The 17,717-nt window shown below is 39.0% G+C and overlaps 1 protein-coding gene across 2 annotated transcripts in view; it reads right to left on the reverse strand.

The window, feature by feature from the left end:
• The window catches only part of PLS1 (plastin 1), a 95,962-nt gene that overhangs the window by 49,259 nt on the left and 28,986 nt on the right, over positions 1-17,717 (reverse strand). The window lies entirely within an intron of this gene.

The following is a 17,717-nucleotide window of genomic DNA, read 5'->3' on the forward strand; positions in this document are numbered from 1 at the left end:
AGAGCCTGCAGAGGGTGCATTTACATTTTACCTGCTACTTCAAGAAACTCTGCATTTGGAGTTTGAGGAAAGTGCAGCATGTGTAATGTAAAGAAAGAGATCAGACAGTAAAGTTTTAACACACAGCAACATCCACAAATAGAATCAAGTAAGAAGAGCCTGAGACCAGATGGAACTTGTGGCTTTGCGTTCTGCCACTGCCACCAACTCCCCCTTTCCCTGTGTGGGTCGCTTCTTACTCTGAGCAAGTGATACAAAACTTAAGAAAAATTAAGCAAAACTGGGTTTAAAGAAAAGCAAACAGGTAGCAGTCACTGTAGAAAGTAATTGGTGACACATGCCCAAAACAGAAAATTAGTGTTGGTGGCAGTGAGCACAGCTGCCTTCCCAAATATAAAATTACCATTATCCATAATCCCACAATCCAGAAATACCAGTGCATATCATTTTATTACCTATATCCATCTGTTCTGCTTTTCAAGGACACATATACCTTTTTAAGGAGTGAAAATTATTAATATACTAGATTATAATTTTTATACTAATACATCATATGTTTCCGTGTTCTTTATCAACACAATATTTAATGGTCACATATCACTATGTCATAACTTATTTGGTGAATCTTTTGTTTCAGAGTATTTCCACTGCTTTCAATATCTCATTGTAAACAATGCAGCAATCACAATGCTTATAAATACCTGTACACATCCATGTTTATTTCTGTAAAATAAATACCTCAAGGTGGAATTACATTTTTAAGGTTTCTGCTATGTATCAGGGCAACTTATTTTTACAATGACTTAGTGGTCTGGCTATTCAATGTAAAGTAAAAAATGAATACAAATTGCGTTCCACTTATGTACACCTAATCACAGTATAGAGTTAATACATATTTCAGAAAATAAGTAAAAATGAGGGTTTTATAAAGTAACCAGAACTAAAGCTCAGTGGGAAATTCTCTTTTTTATACTTATATTTGGATAGCAGGCTCAACATCATCTTGGAAGATTTGTAACTTTTCAGGGAAATAACTCATTTTAAGAATAATTTACGTATTAAAAATTTTCACTCATCATTTAAAATTGTACTAAATCGGGGGAGGCTGGGATGGGAAAAATAGACAAAAAAACTGTACTTGAAAAATAACTAAATAAAATTAATTATTAAAAAATAAATAAATAAATTAGAGAACCAGAAAAATAAATAAATATAAATAAATTAAATAAAATAAAATTGTACTAAATTGCGTGAAGCGCTCTAAGGGCTCGTTTGTCATTTGTAATCTGTGTACACCCACGTGTTTAGTGTTTTTGGTGTTCTTGCACAATGATAGGCTTTCATCTCTCACAATTATTCTGGGCCTATTTCTAATTACATGTGTAATTAAATCTTTTTGTTTTGAAATATATATACCACTGCCCACTATTTGATTCTAAACTTTTTTTTTAATCTGAAAAATTCACGTCACTGGACTAGGAAAAAAAGGTAAATAGAATTCATCTTACTCCCCACATGCAGTTTCTTAAATCTTAGCATTAAACATCCACATTTTATTGAACTCTCACTCCTAAAATATTTTACTGTATTTAAAACTATTGACAAAGTTATTTTCTACTGAAAGAGGTCAGGCTGTCCTTTTAGGATTTTCAAACACAATCCTCCAGGTCTGCAAAATGTTAATTCTATGGAAGCTGGCTTTGAACTCTGTGGTTTTGGTTATCCTGCCCACCTTCCCGTACTCAAAATGGTTTCTGTTCCTTGCCTCAAGTTTTTAAACCGGTAGTCCAATTTTAGCATTTGCAGTCCACAGGAAATCTGCAAATTAAAGGCCCTTGTGTTGACCTTGCATTTGAAATGATAAATATACCTGGGGTTCTATTCTTTGTTCAGGCCTATTCAAATTTACAGCATTTGTTAATCACATTAAAAGTTTTTCGTCTCCCATAATTAGGCAAAGCCAGCATATAAGCTTATTGAAAAATCAATTTTCCCATGAAATACTATGTTTCTTATTTTAAAACTTTGTTTTTATAAGTATAATAAAATTGATTCAAGTTCTTTGGTACTTAAGTGAAACAAATGGAAAAATATAGAACAATCTCCAAGATATACTCTTAAAGAACAAAGCAAGGTGCAGAAGAACAAGTATGATGGGGCAAAAGGAAGCTCTATCAGATATATGTTTATAAAACATTTTTGGAAGGATACAAGGTAGTAACACTGACTGCCTCTCCAGGGGAAATGGGGGATTGGAGGCAGAGTGGAAAAGAGGCTTACTTTACAGTACATGCATTTTTCCTTCATTTTTAAAACATAAGCCTACTAAAAATAACTGAAAACAATACAGTGAGTTGTAGTAAAATACTGAAAAGATTAAAATAAATGCTAGTGGTCTAAAGATATACATTATTGAATGTGGATACTGATAAGCTTAATATACAAGGTCTGTCCAGAAAAAGTCCAGCCATTGTTAATATAACGAGAATTGTTTGAGTGACATTGATATAACCTGGCAGCCAAGGAGAGTGGACTAGAATGTGCATGTCCAAACAATGACGACCTCACTGTGCTAGTCAGTGGGGGCAGCAGACACTGTTGAGTGAATATGTGTCCTGTGTGGCTGTCATGTTCAAAATGACTGAGTACAGCAACAAACCTGCATCAGATTTTGTGTTAAGCTTGAACATTACTTCATGAAAACTATTTGGACAATTCAGAAGGCCACAGCTATGGGCAACTTGGTGACTGGCAGCTTCATCACAACAATGCACCTGCTCGTGCTTCAAGTCTCGTGCAGAATTTTTTTGGTGAGACATCAAATCACCCAGGTGACTCAGCACTCCTACAGCCCAGTTTTGGCACCCTGCAACTTCTGGCTTTTCCCAAAACTAAAATCACCTTTGCAAGAGAAGAGACTTCATTCAGATTGTCGATGAGATTCAGGAAAACACGACGGGGCAGCTAATGGTGATTCCAACAAAGGATTTTACAGAATGTTTTGAACAACGGAAGAGATGCTAGGAGAACTGTGTGATGTCCCAATGTGTATACTTTGAAGGGGACTGAGGCGTCATTGCCCTATGTACAATGTTTCTTGTATCTTGTATCTCATATCTTCTTCAATAAATGTCTTGATTTTTCATATTACATGGCTGCATACTTTCTGGACATACCTCATATATAAGTTCCTATCTATGTTACAATTTTCAGTAAGATCACATTTGTTACAAAGCAAAATACTGTGATTAAAATAGTGAAATCATGTACAGCATTCCACAAAGGCATAAAGAGTTAGCATTACAGTTGTCAATGGAAAATATGTTGCCTCTTTTTACAAGTACAGACTCATGCATAAATATATAGTATCAACAATTGTCTGAATTTTTGCAAAGTTGTGGTAATGTTACAATTCTTCAAAAACTAAGTATAGCCCTGGCTCTTGTAGCTCAGTGCATTGAGTGCAGGCCTGCGAACCAAAAAATCGCAGTTTGATTCCTAGTCAGGGCACATGCTTGGGTTGCGGGCCAGTTCCCAGCAGGGGATGCATGAGAGGCAACCATACATTAATATTTCTCTCCCTCTCTCCTTCCCTTCCCCTCTAAAGATAAATAAATAAATAAATAAAAATCTTAAAAGAAAAAAAAACTAAGTACAGTATATGGTATTCCTTAACAGGCATTTTTATATAACACAATAAACTTATTACAGCATATATTGTTGGCTAAGAAAATAAAGTAGTTTGCTTTGGTATATTAAGGACTGTTACAGTTACATGATCCCCAAATGCCTTTCTTAATATGATGTTTTTCAATGAAAAAAATGTTTCTGCTACAATAAAATAGCAATGCCTTTTTAAAACTCTATGGAAGGCAACATAGTTTATCAACAAATTTAGAATTTCCTCTTAGAAGGAAAGCCCATCTAAGAAGTAACATCTTAGAGGAAAAGTCCAATGACCCCATAACTAGTAACACAGTACTATTATTTTTTACTATTTCTTGTTCTTGCTATACCCACTCTTAGATGATCAGTGTGCTCATGTACCATCCTAAATACTTTGTGTCCATTCTCATTTAATCCTCATTGGTCAGAGGTTGGTGCCATCCCATGTCGGTAATTGAGAAAGGGATGCTTCATGGGATGGAGTGACTTTCTCAAGGTCTCGAAGTGCATAACTCTCTCACATAGTGAGTCTAACAGCTAAGCTCTGCCAGGAACCCAACTCCGTCCCACTCCTGCCTCTAGGAAAGGATGCTCTGCAGTCCCCCAGACACAATCTGACATCAAGCCATAGAAACATATCAATGTGTATGCATATAATAATCACACAGTTCACAAAATACATGCAGCATAGATTATTATATACTTGTAAAATAAGAATTTGCCCTTGAAAAATAATCAGTCTCCGTAAAATCCTTCGTAAAGTTTTAGGTAAAAAAATTCTAGCTAGATCAACTCATTTTTCGCAAGCACATTAATTGTCAGTCCTAAAACACTCTAGAAAACACTAGAATTCACTTGGAAATTTTAGAAATGAACACATTACCTAATCGGTACCCAAACACTTGGCACTGAAGCACAGACATGTGGATGCCTAGTACTTACAGCTTCCTAAGACAGCTCAGAAGTGCACAGGTTTCCAAAGTCAGTCCCAAACAATGCAGCTCAGAGACAGCCAGGATCACTGGCCAGAACAGTGCTGAGTTCTGTAGACAGATGTATCTATCTCCCCATGGATTTTGACACACGCTCTTTCTTTAAGACATCCAACACTGGTTTCCTCCTCTGCTTTTTTTTTTTTTAACCACGTAACATTTAACTGAAACCTTTTTTTACCAATTAAAACTCCCCCCACTCCACCCGATCCTCAAGTGTACTTTGACACAACCATATATTTGGAAGGTAAAGGAAGTATATTGAAAAAATGCACTTTTCAATTTAGAGAAAATAGATCTGAACTTTTATCCTCCCTCAAATTTCTTACTTCCTTGAGACTTTAAAAGCTTTACCAAAATTAGCACAAGCAGTCCTTTATGGTTGGCAGGATCTGCAGTCCTTGGAACAGTTTCAGAGAAAAAGGCGTTAGGAACTGCCCCGGGACCAAGACTGCGATGCCTTCCGAAAGCTCCCAACTGTGAGGGACCAGAGCTCTTGTTTTGGGAAAGGGTTGTTTTGTTTTGTTTTGTTTTGTTTTGTTTTGTTTTGAGTTTTAGTTTTTGTACATCATTTAATAGTATTTTTTTGTATTTTTTTCTATTACCATTTAACCTCCTTATAACCCCCTGCCCCGAAGCTGTTTTCACTGGTACCTTCTGACTGCCTGGCCATTCTGTTTTGCCTACCACTGTGGCCCTAGACAGGGTCACCTGAGATTCTCAGTTCTCCAGACAGCCACTGACCCAGGTCAGACAGCCTTTTTCCTAATACATCCTCCAAAAATTCTCCTCTTCCCTCATTCCTCTCCCAACCCCACTACCCCTGCCCAGTAATGTGAAAAAATGGTAAATGTGCCTAAAGGTTTTCAATGGGCCTGGAACTAAGCTAATCTCCTCACACACTACAGCTCACTCTATTTATCTGTTCTTCTACTGATAAAACAGGCACCCTCCCTACAAAATGTAAATTAGGGGCCTACAGACACCAGGTGACCTGCCCAAGGAAGGCAGACAAAAGAAGAGATTGAAAATTAAATGCCTCTAGTGCCCAAGCTCTGGAATTCTACGTGTGGTTCCATTAACATCCCTGTCCTCTCAGCGCAAGCATCACAGTTAGATAAGGCTGTGTTGTTTTGTTTTTCTGGCTGTATTTTAAAGCATTTTTTAATTTGTTGATTACAGTTGATATTCCACATTACATTGTATTAGTTTCAGATGTACAGCGTAGGGGTTGGATAATCATAGCCTTCACAAAATGTTCCCCTGGATATTTCCAGTACACACCTGGCAGCATACATAGTTATTTGCATCATTATTGACTATATTTCCTATGCCGTGCTTTATATCCCTATGATGACTTTCTAACTGCCAATTTGTACTTCTAATCCAGGGGCGTCTAACTCATTTTCACAGGAGGCCACATCAGCCTCGAGGTTGCCTTCAAAGGGCCGAATGTAATTTCAACCCCTTAACAGTTAAGGAGTAGTTAGTTACATTCACACAGTCCTAAAATTATTTCAGCCCTTTGAAGGCAACTGTGAGGCTGATGTGGCCTCCGGTGAAAATGAGTTTGACGCCCCTGTTCTAAGCCCTTTCACCTTTTCCACCCAGCTCCCCAACCCCTCTTCCCTCTGACCAACAGTCTGTTTTCTGTCTGAGTCTGTTTCCCATTTATTTTGTTCACTAGATTCCACATAAGTGAAATCATATGGTATATGTCTTTCTCTGACTTATTTCACTTATAATACTGGTCCATCCATGTTGTCAGAAATGATAAAGTCATTCTTTTTATGGCTGAGTAATATTTCACTGTAAGTATGTGCCACATCTTCTTTATCCAACTGTTTATTGATGGGCACTTAGGCTGCGTGATGCTGCATTGAGCACAGGGGCACATACATCTTTTTGAATCAGTAGTCTGGTGTTCTTCAGATAAATACCCAAGAGAGGAATTGCTAGGTCATAAGATAGTTGTACTTTTAATTTTTCAAGGAACTCCTGAACTGTTTTCCATGGTGGTTACACAAAATTTACAGTACTACCCACAATGCGTGAGGGTGCCCTGTTCTCTCTTCTCCACATCCTCAATACTACTAGTTTGTTGATTTCTTGATGATGGCCATTTTGACAGGTATGAGGTGATACCTCACTGTCATTTCTCTGATGATTAGTGATGTTGAGCCATCTATTCATATACCTACTGGCCATCTGTATGTCCTCTTTGAAGTATCCATTCAGGTCCTCCGGCCATTTTTTCAATCAGATTGTTTGGTTTGTGGGGGTAGTGTTAATTTGCATGAGCTCTTTATAAATTTTAGATATTCACCCCTAATTGGATCTACAGTTGGGAAATATCTTCTTCCATTCTGCAGCACTTTGCATTTTGCTGATGATTTCCTTTGCTATATAAAAACTTCTTAGTCTGATACAGTCCTATTTGTTTTCCTCCTGGTTCCTTCTGTTTCCCAGGAGCCATCATAAAAAATACTACTAAAATCAAAGTCAAAGGGTTGACTTCTTATGTTGTCTTTTAATTTTATGGTTTCGGGTTTTGCACTTAAGTCTTTAATCCATTTTGAGTTTATTCTTGTATATGGTGTAAGAAGGTGGTCTAGTTTCATTTTTTTCAAAGTATTTGTGCCAATTCCCACACCTTTTTAAAAATTCCTTGTTCTCTCTTCTCCTTCTGGTACCCCCATAATGCAAATGTTGGTACACTTGATGTTGTCCCAGCAGCCCCTTAAATTACCCTCATTTTTTTGAAATATTTTTCTTTTTGCTATTTTATGGGATGTTTTCTACTTTGAGAGTCTTTCAAATCTCTTATTTAATCCAATCTGCTGTTAATTCCTTCTAGTGTGTTTTTTATTTCAGGTATTGTAGTCTTTATGTCTGATTGGTTCATATCTTATGGTTTCTGTTTCATTTGAAGTTCTGTTTCCTTGATCTCAGTAAGTGCCTGAATCACCCTTGTAACCACTATTTTGAACTCTGTATCTAGCAGATTGCTTGCCTCCATTTTGTTTAGTTCTTTTTCTGGAGTTTTCTCCTGTTCTTTCATATGGAACTTGTTTCTTCAGCTCCTCATTTTGTCTTTCTGTGTATACTTCTATTTATTAGGTAGATATGCTATGTCTCCCAGTCTTGGCAGGGTGGCCTTGTATAGTAGGTGACCTGTGTGGCCTGGTGGCACAGTATCTCTAATCACCTGAGCTGGGAGCTCCTGGGTGTCCTTTGTGTGGTTGGCATGTGACCTCCTGTTCTACTGGGTTGTTGAAAAAGTCTGTTATGTTTTTTCCATATGATGGATCCAGTAGTGCTTCACTGTCTTTAGTTGCATTCAAAACAATTTTGTTAGATTGAATTGTGACAGCTGTCATGTCGGCATGCATTAAAAAAAATCAAAATTGGTGAACTTTTGTGCAGCCATTTTAATATTGAAGATGGAAGAAGATACACAGCATATTCAGCATATCATGCTTTATTATTTCAAGAAAGGTAAAAATGCAACTGGGACACCAAAAAAAATTGCGCTGTATATGACAAGGTCCTGTGACTGATCAAATGTGTCAAAATTGGTTTGCAAAGTTTCTTAATAATACTGATATTTTGGTCAAATAATTCTTTGCTGTGGGCCTCTCTTATGCATTGGAAGATGTTTAGCAGCACCTCTGGCTGCTACCCACTGAAAGCCAATAGCAGAAGATATTGGAAGATAGCTGACATTCTCAAAACATCCAAAACAATAAAGTTATTACTAAAAGTGAAAAATGTTTTTTCATTTTACATAAAACACTGAATGGATTTTTTGACCAACCCAATAGTTGAGTCTTGATTGCTGTTGGCACATCAGGCAGGTGGGACTGACCCTCAGGCTGACTGGTTGTGAAGACTGGCCACGAGCACAGCGTAGAAACTGCCGTGCAGCTGATCCCTTGGAGCAGGATTCCCCGCAGTGGGGCTTGGTGCCTGCTTAGACCACCATTTGGTGTGCCACTTGTGGAATTAATTGGGTGGTGTTCGGTTGTGGTCTGAAGCTGGCAACCAGGTGTGTGTTGTTTCTGGGCCTCTTGGAAAGGGTGCCTGTGGAGGCCATGGTTGGCCACTGCCTATGACTTGCCGGGTACAACCTGGTTGGAGGCACAAAGTGATCCACAGTTGGTAGCTGCCTGTGCTGGGCCTAGAGGCATGTGGGAGAGGCCATGCTGTGAACCAAAGCCAGGTGCCACCAGTACCTGGAGCAACTCGGCAAAAGGCACTGGGCACCCTGAGGCCTGTCACCGCCTACTGCCCATTGTTCCTCTGGTCCATGTGTCAGTACCACAACACCTGTTTACTGTTGCTTTGTATAAGTGTGACACCTTGAACTCTGTCCTTTTTTCAAGACTGTTTTAGCTACTTGGAAGATTGTTTTAGCTACCACTTGGCATTACATGCCCATTTTTGGAAGTTTTTTCCTATTTCTGTAAAAATACCCTATAGCTATTCTTAACCTTTGTTCTAAGATGCAGTTAAGTTACTTGGAAAGACTTTGATCTTTCAGGTCTTGCTTTGAAGTTCTGTTAGGCAAGACCAGAGCAGAATTTAGTCTACGGCTGTGGTTCTCAACAGGAGGTGATTATATGCTCCCCGGAGGACATCTGGCAATGTCTAGAGACATTTCTGGCTATGATGACTGAGGAGGCATACTGACATCTACTGTACTGAGGCCAGAATATCCTACAATGCACAAGAGATCTCCTTACAACAAAGAGTTATCCAGTCAAATTTCTAGAGTTTTATGACTGAGAAACCACGCTCTAAGGGCTAATTATTCCCACTATCACTGCAGGATGACTCTGAGTACTCTACCCAATAGGCTATAAATTACTACCTTTTATTTAGTCCGGCTGATGGTGTGAGTGCCAAGCACTGTTCTTTTTAAATCTTTCAGGTGGTTCTTTCCCAGGCTCCATGCAGTTTCCTCACACACATGTACTGATCAGAATTCTGCTGAGCACTGGAGGAGCACCCTCTGCAGATCGGTGGAATTCTCTCTGTGCAGTTCTTACTTCAAGTAGTATGCACTGTGAATTTAGCTGCTTTGTCTCCCCACATTCTCAGGTCTGAAGCCTTTCTACCCATGGTCACCCCCTTAAGCTGTAGCCAGAAAGCTCTCTTAAGACTACAAATGAGGCAGTTGGAGAGCTCACCTTGTTTATTTCCTGATGCTCAGAGACCACTGTCCTTTGTTGCCTGACTTCCAGTGTTTTAAAATGTGAAAACCGTCTTATATATTTTGTCCATTTTTGTCTTTTGGTTTTTGGTTACTTCAGGCAGGAGAGTAAATTCATCTGGCTGGAAGCCAAAGTTTAAACTGTACATTTAAATTTTTTTAAGTTTAAAAATTGGAAAGTATTTCATGCTCGGCATAAAAATCAAGAACTACTGAAATACTTGGGAGGTACTCTTCTGGACTATTTCAATTTACAAATGTTCATATATATATATATATGTGTGTGTGTGTGTGTGTCTATACACACACATTCATACATATGTGTGTATATATATATACTTAGAGAGATGTGTAATTTTTAAGTATATTTTATAGTTATGCTATTACAGTTGTCCTTTTTTTCCTCCCCTTTATCCCCCTCCAGCCTGCACTACCCCTTAGTTCATGGTCATGGGCTGTACGTATGAGTTCTTTGGCTTCTCCATTTCCCATACTATTCTTAACCTCCCCATCTATTTTGTACATACTATTTATGCTTCTTGTTCCCTGTACCTACCACCCCATTCCCTCCTCCATCTCCTCACTGATAACCCTCCATGTGATCTCCATTTCTGTGATTCTGTTCCTGTTCTAGTTGTTTGCTTAGTTTTTGTTTTTAGGTTCAGTTGTTAATAGCTATGAGTTTGTTATTGTTTTACTGTTCAGTTTTTTATCTTCTTCTATTTCTTAGATAAGTCCATTTAACATTTAATATAATAAGGGATTGGTAATGATGAACTCATTTAACCTTGCCTTATCTGGGAAGCACTTTATCTCCCCTTCCATCTTAAATGAAAGCTTTGCTGGAGAGAGTAATCTTGGATGTAGATTCTTGCCTTTTATGACTTTAAATACTTCTTTCCAGCACCTTCTTGCCTGTAAGGTTTTCTTTGAGAAATCAGCTGATAGTCTTATGGGAACTCTTTGTAGGTAACTGTCTTCTTTCCTCTTGCTGCTTTAAAGCTTCTCTCCTTATCTTTAGTCTTGGGTAATTGTGATGTGCCCTGGTGTAGTCCTCCTTGGGTCCAATTTCTTTGAGACCCTCTAGGGCTTCCTGGACTTCCTAGAAGTATATGTCCTTTGTCAGATTGGGGAAGTTCTCCTTTATTATTTTTTCAAATAAGTTTTCAATTTCCTGCTCTTCCTCTTCTGGTCCCCCTATGATTCAGATGTTGGAACGCTTAAAGTTATCCCAGAGGTTCCTAAGCCTCTCCTCATTTTTCTGAATTCTTGTTTCTTCATTCTGTTCCATTTGGATGTTTAGTTCTTCCTTCTGTTCCAAATTGTTGAACTGAGTCCTGGTTTCCTTCCCTTCACTGTTGGTTCCCTAAATATTTTGCTTTATTTCACTTTGAAGGGTAGCCTTCATTTGTTCCTTCATTTTGCAACTAAGCTCAATCAATTCTGTGAGCATCCTGATTACCATCTGTTCTTTCATTTGGGCCATATTTCTTTGTCTCCACACATTTGTTATGTTGTGAGGGGGCAGAGCCTTAGGTATTCACCCGGGCAGGGCAACCCTCTTTGTTGCTTTGTGGTGCTGTCTGTGGGCGTGAGGTCAGAGAGGGAACAATGTCACTCATTTGCTCTGCTCTAGCCCCACTTTCCAGTGAACTCTCCTGTGAGACTGGGAGTCTCTCCCACCTTTGGAACCCCGACAGTATTTTACAGCTAGAGGTTCTGAGTCTTTAGTTTCCCGGTCAGCGGGTCAGCCAGCCCCGCCTCACCCCTGAGGTCTGCCACCTTGCTGCTTGTCCTCTCCGCTGGGCTGTCTCTGCCCCTTCTACCTGGTCCAGATGTATGTTTCTTTAACTCCTTGGTTGTTGGAGTTCCATGCAGTTTGATTTTCTGGCAGTTCCAGTTGTTTATTGTTTTTAAATTGGTTGTTATGCTTCTTTTGGTTGTGTGAGAAAGCAAAACATTTCTAGTTACCTCTTGTCCAGCAACTTCACAAGTCCCAATTTACTCATTTTTAAAATAGGAATGAAGTCAATAGCTTTGCACAGTGTTCCTCTGAAGACTTACTGAGACCGCACATGTGAAGCCCATAGGCCGGCCCATGGGATCTTGTAAGAACTCAGCTGTTGTTAGTACTACAGGGCGCACTGTCACTAGTGTTCATATTTAGGCTCTGGGTGCTGTGGCTCAGTGGGTTGAGCCCCAGCCTGCAAATGGAAAGACTGCTGCCTTGATTCTTAGTCAGGGCACGTGCCTGGGCTGCAGGCCAGGTCCCCAGCTGTGGGCAACTGATGTTTCTCTCACACATCTGTAAGAGGTGAAGATATGCGTATTCTCTGACCCTCGATTCCACTTCTGGGAATTTACCCCAGAGAAACTCCTATACAAATACAGGAGTAAGAAAAAGTAGGTTTACAGTTGTTCATATGGAAAATACAATAATAAATAATACCAGAATATACTCTGTGGTTCACATACTCACCTGTATTCCAATACAGGTAAAAAGCACAGGACTCTTACAGTATCAAAAAGTTGTAAACAATCTGAACATCCACTATCAAAAGACTAGATGATTATAATATTCATTTAGTGAAACTTTCCACAACAGTTAAAATGAGGTAGATACCTGTACTGACATGAGAAAATTTTAGAAATATATGTTAAAGGAGAACAATATACAGCAGATATCATCTGTAAAAATTTTAAAGCATTAAAATCACTCTCTATGTCCCTAATGGAAACTATAGTGACATATGTTAGTGGAAAAGAAAGACACATGGGTGGGAAGAACAATTAACACACGCCAACTTCGTGTGCAAGGGAAGGGATAACAGCGGGGGAAGGCCTTCAATCATATCTCCAGTGCTTCATTTCTGACAGAAAATAGGGAGTTGATACATAAAATAATCAGCAAACTGCTGACGCTTCTTAAAATCATTGAGAGAGAAAAAATGAGTATACATTATGTTCTCACTCTTCTTTTTCATGTTTCATTACTTTATAATTAAAACTATGATGAGAAGTTTAAGCAAAATAAACTACATGAGGGCACATCCTGCAACAGCACACAGTGGGCCTTTTTTCCCTAATGCGTTTTACCTAACCACCCTTTTCATTTGGTTTTAAGAAAATATAGCAGAAAGCTTATTCTTAAAGCAAATTATGTAGTACCAGTCACACCTCGGTTCTGGAATGACTCTCAATGGTTCTCAATCAGTTTGGTTCTCGACCACGCTGTTCATGGAAGAAATGTCTCTGTTGTCTAACAAAACTCCGGGTCTGGATTCTCTACCCGACCACCTTTTCGTGCTGACACCTGTATGACCAGTCACACGTCTCTCAGGCAACAAAGGAGACTCGGTTTTCAAACAAATCGCTTTGCAAACAGTTTTCCAGAAAAAGCTAAGTTCGAGAACTGAGATTCCACTGTAACTTCCCTAAGTTAACATTTCAATCTGGGAATAAAAGGAAAGCTTATGTGTGTCAGAATTTGTTTTTAGGCTTAAATAAAAAGTACCTGGAATGAAAGGCTAAATGATTAACAGGGGCTACCACAGCCAACCAGCCTGGACACAGAAATGCACAAACACAAAATTAACAGTTTGTGAATCTAACAATTTGCATACAGTTGATGTGAATCCATGTGCCAAGCACTTCATACAAATTATGTTTAATTCTTAAAACAACCCCTAGTGGTAGTGGTTGCATCTATTGTTACGGATAACAAAGCTCGAGCTCACTAAGGCTAAGCAGCAATGTGCCAATACCACGCAGCCAGTAAGCGCTGGAGCCACGTAACTCAAACGACAGTGTCAAGGCCCCGGCTCCCACTGCAGGGCCAGGCCCAGAGGGTGCTCTGCACCTGCCACCTCGGTATCTAACTATTCAGCGTTAGAACTACTCTGACCCCCTGCCCAGCTTTTGCAATCCTAGAAAATGGTGCTTTAGTTAATCTCAGAATCTTAAAATAATATTAACTGGCTGTTTTGTGTATGTTTCAATGTGATAATTTTTTCCTTTAAGTCTGTTTATTCAGTTCATGTAAGGATCTCAAGGCAAATTCACTAGAGATTTTATTCTTAGTTAACAGTAATGGCCTGAAGTTTGGGAATCAAAAAATAAGTTTGAAACTGATTCTTCATGGTGGCCCCAAACCAAAGACTAAGGAAGACTACTGTGCTATTGCAAGGCACACATGCCACTATTCAGGGAAGTAAGTCCCACACTTACGTGCTTTCTGATTTATAAAGCACTTCACCTATTTTACCACATTTGACTCTCACATCCATTCAGTGAGTTAAGCAGAACTGAAAAGATAGCCCTGGCCAGGTTGCTCAATGGGTTGAAGCATTGCTCCCATACACCAAAAGGTTGCAGGTTTGGTTCCCAGCTGGGCATGTATCTAGGTTGTGGGTTCCGTCCCTGGTCAGGGAGTGAATGGGAGGCAACTGATAGATGATTCTCTCTCACATCCATGTTTCTCTCTCTCTGTCTCTCCTTCCTCCTTTGCCCTCTTAAAAGCAAATATATATATATATATATATATATATATATATATATATATATATATCCTCAGGTGAGGATTAAAAGAAAAAGAACTGAAAAAATATATTTTATATTATAATAGCATTATATTTTTTCATATTATTTTATTGCTAGTATACGTATGAAGAAACAGACTCCGAGGTTAGTAACCTACAAAGCCTAGGTCACCCACTGGTGAATCCCAAAGCTGGTGCTATCTTCAGTGTACCTGAGTTCTAGTGTTCCACGTTCTTCTCCATCAACCACACTGACTCTTGAATGTGCAAGAGCAATGAAGACATGAAATACATTGTCAAGGCAACCAAAGAATCATCTTTCCACACGATATTTAAGGAAGAGATTTGAGCCTTTTTTATGTAGATGGTGAAATTAGATGACTTGAGGTTTACAAAACAATTTTCCGTAAGGTTTTTAACTTTCTCAAATCTAACCCCAAATTCTTCCTTTTTAAATAAGTAAATGTTATTTATTTACTCATTACATTCAACAAGAATTATCATTTATAAGCAAGATAATGTCATGAGTACATAAGCCAGTAGGAATAAAGCATGGGGTTTTCAAGGGTATACTATTAAGCATTGCTAATAATACTGACTTTCATAATAAATGCTGTAGAGATGAAAACATACAAATATAAAAATCAAGTTAGAAAGCAAACAAATTTAGACAAATAGGTTATCTTTGAAATGCCTGTACTTCCCATATGGCATTGATTCTAAAAGTCTATCAATATTTAGTTAGCTTTTTTGACAAAAAGCTACAAGCCATCCACCCAGAAAAATGCACCAGATCTGAATTTTACATGTGACTTCAGGGAGTCTGTGGATGCACACCCAACCCTCAAGCCCCCAGGGACCTTCCAGAGGTCTACAGGCTCCAAGTTATGTACTCCAGCCCCAGGTTTTCCAAAAGTCCCCTTGGGAAGAAAACATTTAAAAATAATTTCTTGGAGACCATGTTCTCACCATCAATCTTCAACTTTTCAGTGGGAAGTAATCAGTTAACCACTGAGACCTACCGACGTAAAGCTAAGCATCAGTCCTGGCCTAGTGGCTCAGTTGGTTGGAGCGTTGACCTGTAATCAAAAGGTTGCAGGTTCAACTCACAGCCAGGGCACACGCCTACCGAGGCTGCGGGCTGGATTCCAGGTCCAGACGCACAGGGGAGACACCAGATGGATGTTTCTCTCTCACATCGGTATTTCTCTCTCTCCCTTCCTCTTTCTCTAAAAGCCATAAAATATGTCCTGAGGTGTAGATTAAAAAAAAAACTAAATGGGGCAAAAATCCAGATAAAAACCTTAAAACTCATCTAGTCCAATCCCCTCTATTACAGATGAGGAAACCGAGGCCACATCTGTGTGAGGCCATACCTCATGTACGCAGAAAACAACACAGGCGCCAACAACAATGGTCTCCCCGAGTGCAGAAGTAACTAGTAGGAAACATTAGGGAATGAAACTAGATCTATAAGTAGCTGACATATGTATTTTCACTAGCATCCTAACTTAGTCCTTTTGACAAAGGATTCCATGCCCAAAACAGTTCAAATGATCCTCCAGGAGAGGAGAGGACATGCCACAAAGCAGAGGCTGCACAGTGGGCCGTCACTCCTTCGGTCACTTCCCAGACTTGACATCCTGAAGCTTACACATATAGCTGGTGGATTAGTGGGTTGTATAATCTAGGTGATATCGAACCTATCTTCACCAAATGGCCAAATAGCTTTAAAAGATGCCTGCAAGAAACAGGATACTGAAAATATATTGCAAACATAAAAGAATGGCAGAGCCTAGTGTGAGTCTTCAGCAGCTACATTAGAAAATAAAATAGGGGTAAATGTGACCACAAGTTGGACATACAATTCAAAATTACCAAGACTATCAAATTACAGTGTTACACCATCATTGACAGTAAACACTGCCCTGTGTATACATTGTCCCATGAGATATTAGTTAAAGATATTATAAAATTTATCTAACTAACAGCACATTTTTGCTGGTTAAAAATAGCATCGCTTCTACCCTGCAAGACGGAGAACTGGGTTGGAAACAGTTGGAATGAAAGAGAGTGAAAGAACCCTAAAAACCTCAATTCCAATAGAAGGATGTGGTCAGAAAGGTCTATAAACCTTTAGAATTCTAAAAGCAATTCAAACCAGACACACTGAGCATTGGAGATTACAGTCAGCACTTAGAAGAAGAAAAAGCAAGGAGTTGAAGATGTTTCCAGTGCACACCTAACCCCCGGGGCTGCTCTTTCCTCCAAAGGCTCTAAGTGCTGGGGCCTCAGCAACAGGGTCTTTTACAGAACTGACTCAGTCCGCATGAACATGGACGTTTTGAATGGCTACAAAAGGCCACACCATTAGTAACATTTGTAGCTATGCAAAGTAACATAATAAGGGGAATCAAGTATCATGCTTGTTGGCTAGTAAGCTGATCTAAACTGGGGAGCATAAAGGAATGCTATCCCCCTCCTCTGCAAGAACACAATTTAGCATTTTGGCTGGTTCATTACAAAAGGACTGGCGCAAGGCACAGCTTTTGATGGATTCCAGACATAATACAGGGAAGGGAATGCTGGTTCCTAAGAAAGTCATAAAGGACGTGTGTTGTTTTTTTTTAAAGAACTATGTAAAATGTGTCCATGGCATTCACATTCCAGAGTTAATTAGTCACAATGTGCTATGTCTCTAAGAGCCACACAGCCACTATACAAATAAATTTAAATGGCTGACTGCTTCACCAACCTGAGTAGGTTAAGTCCTAACTTTCTACTTAGGTTTGAGAGCTCAGGTCACTGCAAAAAGGAACATACTTAACTTTTAAAAAGCTGGCCTCTTTTAAGAAAACTCAGGAGTATTTAATTCTTTGGCACTAAGACCTATGCAAATTGCTAGCAGTATCAGTAACCAGGTTTCCTCGACATGCATCATTTAAGACGGTCTCAGCTTTACACGGGTTGGGAACTGCTCATTTTCTGCTTTACTAAGAAAAGAGCTAAAGTAAGACGGCTGCAGCTCCCAGGGTGGAGATATATGGTTCTCAGTCAACTTCAGAAACCATTAAAAGTGCTCAAAGTGAAAGGGAACATGCTTATCTGTACACTACTTATAAGGAAACTATTTAGGAAAGTCTTCAAAAAAAAAAAACAGGGGAAAAAGCTTTGAAACAAGAGCACTATCTCCAAATACATTTTGGTACTTAAAGATGTAGACAAGCAAAAGTAAAGATAGATAATTTATTTCAACTTAGATATTTCCTTCAGACTTCAGATGCTGGCATATAATCTTCTCACATC

Source organism: Artibeus jamaicensis, unplaced genomic scaffold (genome assembly GCF_021234435.1).
Source record: "Artibeus jamaicensis isolate MK-2021 breed Jamaican fruit bat unplaced genomic scaffold, CSHL_Jam_final contig_466, whole genome shotgun sequence".
NCBI classification, from domain to species: Eukaryota; Metazoa; Chordata; class Mammalia; order Chiroptera; family Phyllostomidae; genus Artibeus; species Artibeus jamaicensis.